Here is a 7,497-nt window from a genome sequence, read left to right as displayed (position 1 = left end):
TTTCCTTTAATTAGTAAGGGTTAACTAAGTGGTAGCAATGTACAATTCTCATCACAATTGAGAAGGATAACTAGGATAGGACTTCTAGTTCTCACACCTTACCAGGAGCCTTTTATAGTTGTTAGTTTATTTTCATTGCCATTTACTTTTCATGCTTCTTATCCAAAACCCCAAAATAACTCATAACCAATAACAAGACACTTTATTGTAATTCCTAGGGAGAACGACCCGAGGTCCAATACTTCGGTTTATAAATTTTAGGGGTTTGTACTAGTGACAAACAACTTTTTGTATGAAAGGATTAGTGATTGGTTTAGAAGCTATACTTGCAACGAGAATTCATTTGTGAAATTCTAAACCGTCAAAAATCCGTTCGTCAAAATGGCGCCGTTGCCGGGGAACTTGCAATGGTGTTATGTTATTGGTTATTGTACATATGTGAATAGTGTGAATATGTTTGCTTTTGTTAGCTCTTGCTAGTTTTAGGATTTAATTTTCTTGCTTCTTATTTGATTTTGTTTTCATTTTCTTCTTGCTATCATGAATTCTCACTTTGGCTATGAGTGTGACTACAACTATGTTGTAGGTGATAGGAGCTACAATGAAGATGTGTGTCAAGGATGGGATAACCAAAGGTGGGAGGAGCCATATGCTTATGATCAATCCTCTTGGCAACAACCTCCACCAAGGCACTATGAAGAAGAGCCATTCTATGATGCATACCAATCCCATGGTTATGGTGAATCACCTTGTGACTTCCAAGCACCGCCACCATATGCCTATGACTCTCACCCTCAACATGAACCTCAACCATTCTCACAAGCCTTCCCATACCAAGCACTTTCCTATGATCCCTACCCCTCACATAACCAACCACCCCTATCATATTCTTATGACCATTATGAGCAAGAGCCCTTAGAACCACCACCCTATCAAGATCACTACCAAGAACCACCTCAATACACGCAATCTCCACAACCTTACCAAAAAGAACCACCTTCCTATTATGCACTCTCTCTCCAAAACAACGAACCTTCCTACCCACCACAAGCCCCAATAGACGACTCTCTCACTTTGTTGCTTCAAGGACAAGAGGCCATGAAACGGGATATACTTGAGTTCGTGACCAATTTGACCAAGGTGGTGCACACTTTAGCCCACCAATGCTTGAATACTCAAGGTACTTCTGTGACCACATGTGAAAAGTCAAAAGAAGAGCAAAGTACGAAGGTGAAATTGGAAAATTCGGTGGAAAAGGAGGAGACAAATTTTTTATTGAAATAATTGGAGAAGCCTATGATCATTGAAGAAAGGGGAGAAGTGGATGAAGATTTAGGAGATGTTGAAAGTCGAAGGGAATATAGCCTCATGGAGCACTCTTCCAAGGAGCTTGATATTGAAGTTGAAGAAGGCGCGCAATCTCCAAGACATATCATCGTTGGAGACTTGGAAGAGGCTTATCAAGAGATGGATTCAATCATGGATGAATTTCTCTCTACAATGGAATCCTCTCCCATTGGACATGGAGTTGAAAGTATAAAAGAGTGTGCACAACCTCCCATACCCTTGGTGAGCAATGAGAAAGAGAGCTACCAAGAGGAAAACGTTGGCATGGTGTATATCAAAATTGAAGAATATGAAGATGTTGATCAAGAGATGACCTCGTTCATCAATGAATTTCTATCCAAAATTGAATCGCCTCTCATTAAACAAGATGAAGTTCTTGAAGATAACACCAAGCCACGTAACAAAGAGGATGAGGTTGAAAGTGAAGAGAATTGTGAAGAGGTGGAAACAACTAAAGAGGAGCACAATAAAGTAGACCTTGCATGGTCCAAGTGCGGGAAAACCTCTCTCCCCAAATTACCATCCAATACAACATTTAAGTGGGTCAAATCTCTATCCCTGAGCTTTAATCTCTCACTTGAACATGGTTTGCTTGAAAATGATGGTCAACTTAGAACTCTCTGTGGAATTAAAAGTAAAAATGAGTTGTATAGTGGCTGGAAAATAGGTGTTAAGCTTATCAAGGTCAAGGCCTCAAGGTATAGGGATGATGTTGGGACAAGGACTACTTTATACGGATTTAGGAGGAAGCATTGGTGGAGTAAAGAGAATTCTATGTGTCAATCACCTTTATGTCAACCGCTCATCCGACAAAACCATGAAACTCAACTAACGGATGGGTGTGAAGACAAGATATGGGATCCCGGTTCGCTATGTGAAGACCAACTATGGGGACTCATATCTTGGGTGGAACTATGCCCGAGCTTGATGAATATGGTTGGAAATTCTGTCAACCAATTGAGAAGCAAGGATCCTTGGAGATTCAAGGATGCGTACAAACATAAGCCACCATGACAATAAGCTTCTCAAAATGTCCAACTTAAGGACTTAAACTAAAAGTGCTAGGTGGGAGACACCCCACCATGGTAAACTCTTTCCACTCTTTTAAATTTACTTAATAAGTGATTTGAGTTACCATTGTAGGTAGATGTTTCATACAAATTTGTTTGTACAACTTAATTGTTAGCTTAGTCACATGCATGTTGTGTTTAGTAGTAGATGAATAATATCAAAAATTGCATTTTTGTGAATTGTATGATGGTTGAATGAATAAGAGTTGTGAACACTAAGGGGAGCACCCAGCAAGGTTTTTCTGAAAAAAAAAAAAAAAAAAAAAAGAGGGCGTGGACGCGCGCGCACAACGTACGCGTACGCGTCCCGGTGCGCATGCACCACGAGCCACACTCCCGAGAGTTGGGCCTCTCTTGGGCAAACATTGTGCCTTGAGCCCAACCTGACCCACGCGGACGCGCACTACGTGCGGGCGCGCCGACTATTAGAACATGGAAGTTCGCGCGGACGCGCACCTGCCGCGTCCGCGCTGATTTGCTGCTACAAATGATTGAGCCAAACCCCAGAGAGTTAAGCCATTTCTGGGCTAGCTTTAGGCCCCAGGCCCAACCCGATCTGCGCGAGCGCATGCATTGCGCCAGCGCGCCATTTCACAATTTGTCAAATGTACGCGGACGCGCATTTACCGCGCGCGCGTCCTTGCGTGTTGCCACCAATCTAGGCCACGAACCCGAGAGTCGGGCGTGCCTCAAGCCCATTCTAAGCCTCAGACGCAATCTCATGTACGCGTGCGCGTACCGTACGCGCACGCGCCCCTGCCTAATATGCCACCCCACGTTAGCGCGCACTGCACGCTCACGCATGAATCTCCCTTTCCCCCAATGCACGCGGACGCGTACATATCGCGTGCGCGCAGGTCTGGTGCGCGACTCCCAGGCCAGTCTCCAGAGAGTTAGGCCTAAGTTAGGCCAACTCTAAGCCCCTAGCCCAACTCCATGCACGCGTGCGCGCACGGTACGCGCACGCGTCCTTTCCTATTTTGTTCATCCCCGCTTAAGCGCGTTGTACGCGCACGCGTCGGGTCCACGTTCTCTCAATGGACGCGGACGCGCAAGGTGCGCGTGCGCGCCGATTCAAAAATAGGGATAACCCTAGCTCGCGAAGCACACTGCGCAGTCGCGCAACCCTTTCCCCAACCTCCACCTTCTTCTTCTTCTTCTCTCCCCCAACTGCCGTCGCAGCAGCAGCGCCGGCCGCCGCCGCACGACCTACCTCCGTCACCATCCTTGGTCATCAATTCCCTTCCCCTCTCGCCACCACCCATTCTCTCTCTCTCCCTCTCACTCATCTCACCCGTCTCACCGTAATCAACCCATCACCGCCGATACCGCCCATCACCGCCGGCGACAATCACCGGCAACCCCTCTCTCTTTCTCCATCAACACTTTCCTCTTCACTCTCTCCATTTCTCAGCTCCCCTGCTCTACCTACACTCTGCCCTCTACCCCGCCAACCATCTACCACTCACCGCCGTAACCGCCACCAACCGCGGTGGCGCTCTGCCAGTTTCTGTCTCTGCTACACCTGCCTTATCGTCGTCCCCCTTTCCATTTTCAGTTTTTCCCGGCTCCCAGGTTCCTGCTCCATTTCTGTTACTTCTTTTTTCTATTTTCCTTTTCATTTGTTCATTTATGTTAGTTCCTGGAATTGCATGTTAGTTAGCTAAATTCAAATTTTGTATGTTAGGTTAGATAGATATAATTGCTGTTAGGTAGCTAGGGCTGGATAGAGGATTCTAGGCCTGATAATTGCTCCGTATGTGCATATCTGCTGCTTGCTCCCTTGGGTACGGTGTGTTGGTTTTGGGTTGATATTCCATGCAACATGTGTTGCCAGATAATATCTGTTTGCTGCTGTGCGTGATTGATGTTATTTTTTTGTGCTAATTGTGCTATTTTGCTATCCGGGAACGTCCAATTTTAAGCCGGAATGCTGCCCGATTTTCAAAGAAATTAGTTTCATTTTGATCTTTATTTCAGTTTTGGGCAAATTTCTGTTTCCTTTTTGACTTCCCGGATTTGCACAATCATTGTGAACATGAACCGCAACTTCTCGTTCAATTGAGCCTATATATCATCATATCGCTAATCCACTTTTCTAACTTACTAATTTCTTTAACCGTTTTACTTCCACTCACTTTTAACCCTCTTTAACAATTCTTTCAAAAATATGATGATATTATTGCCTTTTGAATATGAGATGTTGCCTTTAATGAAGATTACAGTCTCGGTTCATTCACTTATGTTTACTTGTTCACTTTTACGTATTCAGTGCAACATCATGATTGCTCTTTGATATTTGTATCCTGAACATGCCTTCTTTGTTACATGCTAAATGTTTTATATACTCTATCATATTTTTCAGGATGTCGGATAAAGGAAAAGCTATAGCCTCTGCTTCCAAAAAAAGGAAGCGCTCCAAGACCCCTACACCCCCACCATCTACTAACTATGCGAGGAATCCGCTGAATGAGGAGGAGAAAGAAAATCAGTTACTCCCGTCCACTAATCCAACCAAATTTCCAAATCTCTACTGCGAGCTACGCCTTTCCCGTTATGCAAAGAAGAATCTGAATATTGAGAAGAAGCTGAATCTTCCCAATGATGTGAGGCATGCCATAAACGCCCGTATTTCTGAGCTGGGCTTGGATTTCGTCGATAGGGACTTGGGACGGATTAACATCTCGTGGGTCAAGGAATTTTACTGCAATTTCTTTCGACCGGGCTTGGATTCAGTATTCTTGAGGGATAGAGAGATTATGATCACTGAGGATGCCTTGAAGGATGCACTGCTTTGCAGAGTTGGTACTCCTGAGACTTGTGCCTACCAGCAGGCAGAGGTAGCTCTCCTCTCCATGACTTTCAACTATGAGGCACTTCGGCGCGTGATTGCTACATCAGATGCTTCTTGGGTAATGGATTCGAGCAACACAAAGCCCAAGGGCATGCTATTTGCACATCTGACTAGGGAGGCTAGGACTTGGCAACAAATATTTGCCCACTATGTCTTCCCTACCACTCACTTTTCAGAGATTCCGATGGATATGCTAGTCTTCATTGGGTGTGTCATGGAGGGGAAGGAAGTATATTTTCCCCGACTGATTAGGCATAGCATGTGGAGGGCTCATATTCGCGGCTTGTTACCATTTCCGACACTGGTTACTAGCTTAGCTGAGCTAGCTGATGTCCCGTGGGAGGACAATGACGTGACACCACCACCTCCAGATGACGACGACAAGGAAGTTACTATTCCCTGGGGTGTGTGGGTGCACGAGAGGCCCCCGACCAGCCGCCGTTCTCGAGCTAGAGCGGCAGTCGAGGCAGCTATACCGTCTCCTTTGACAGCAGCCCCACCCTCTTCAGCACCCGAGCCCACTTACCTACTGGTTCAGCGTCTGTTTCGATTCTTGGAGCGCGAGAGGCTTCATGTCAGACGCCGACTGGATCGGATGGATCAGGCACTCATCTCCCTTGGCGCTGAGTTACCTCCGCTTCCAGACTCTTCGACCTCCGATGAGCAGGATCATCAGGAGGAGGACGCGGAGGCACCGGTTCAGCAGGATGCCCCTGACACTACAGAGCCGCCACAGACTCAAGAGGAGCTGGTCCCACAGCCACAGCCACAGTCAGAGCCAGAGCCTATCGTTGTACCTCCCACTGATCCTCCGGTTTAGCATCGAGGACGATGCTTGGTTTTAAGTGTGGGGAGGGCACCGGTAGCATTATTTGGGAACCGGTGAACTTTTCGGCCCAGTTATCTCATTTTGCACATCTTTGTATATATTTTGATGCATTTCTAGTTTGCTTTGGATACTTTTATTGCTTATTTTGGATTTTAGATATTTTGATGCTTTTGGATATTTTTAGATGTTTTGGATGATAGATTCCGTACTTTTAGTTGGATTCTTCTTTATACATTTTGTCTATCTTTGTTTTTAGTTTGTAGTTGTGATTAGAAATCATACTTTGGATTGCAAATATTTAGTCACCCTTTTTGCATAATATGTTGGTTCTAAGTGAAAAAGGAAAGGGTGAACTAAGGGAATTTTTGAATTTTTCAATCACAACAATGCTTGGTCAAATATTGAGATTTTTCAAGAAATTTAAATAATAGGGCATTAACCCAATTGATTGAAGAAAATTTTTGGTGAAACTTGCTTGAATTCATACTTTGTGAAGCATGTAGTGAACCTAGAACACAAGCTTGTGAGACTTGAGCCTATTGATGTGGTTACATTTTATAACCATTTATTTTCCATTCTTGTGTGAAATTGTTCTCTTTCCATGATTGTGATCCTTGATTTGCTTGATTCTATATATCCATTTATTTCTTGTGTTTGTACATTTATATGATTGAGGCCATTATTTCATTAGCCACTTACCCAAATAGCCAACCTTTTACTCTCCATTGTTAGCCAATTTTGAGCCTATGCTTAACCAACTTATTCTTATTTTAGCACATTACAAGCCTAAGGTGGAAAACCAATGAAAAGTCCTTGTTTGGATCTTTGATTGACCTAGGCTAGTGAGAGTGTTTTACTATCCAAAGTTGGTGAGGCTTGGGAACATTGGATGGGATAAAAAGGGGCAGTACACTTTTATGTTTAGGAATTGGGCACATATTCATGTATTGATTAAATGTAGAGACCTTATGCATTGATGTTCTTATATTTAGTTTGAAAAGAAGAAAAAAAAATATATATATATATATATAAAGAAAAGAAAAAATGATGAAAAGAAAAGAAAAATGGAAAAAAAATGATGATGATGAAAAAGAAAAAAAAATAATACAATAAAGAAGGGATAGAATGCCCCAAAGTGAAGCCAATAAAAAGGGGATCAATGCATAAGTATTATGAATCAAATAAGAATGCATGAGTATGTAGGAAAAATTGAAGAATGGGTAGTTAGAATAGCTTGCATTTGTATAGGTCATTAAATAGGTTAGGTGGGAAAGTCTATGCTAATCAAAGATTCAAATCCTAGTCCACTTGACCATAAATGATCCTACCTTGACCCTAACCCCATTACAACCTAAATGAAAGACCTCATGATGAATGTATGCATGCATTGAATAAGT

Source organism: Arachis hypogaea, chromosome 20, assembly GCF_003086295.3.
Source record: "Arachis hypogaea cultivar Tifrunner chromosome 20, arahy.Tifrunner.gnm2.J5K5, whole genome shotgun sequence".
NCBI lineage: Eukaryota > Viridiplantae > Streptophyta > Magnoliopsida > Fabales > Fabaceae > Arachis > Arachis hypogaea.
Note: the sequence above shows the minus strand (reverse complement) of the source record.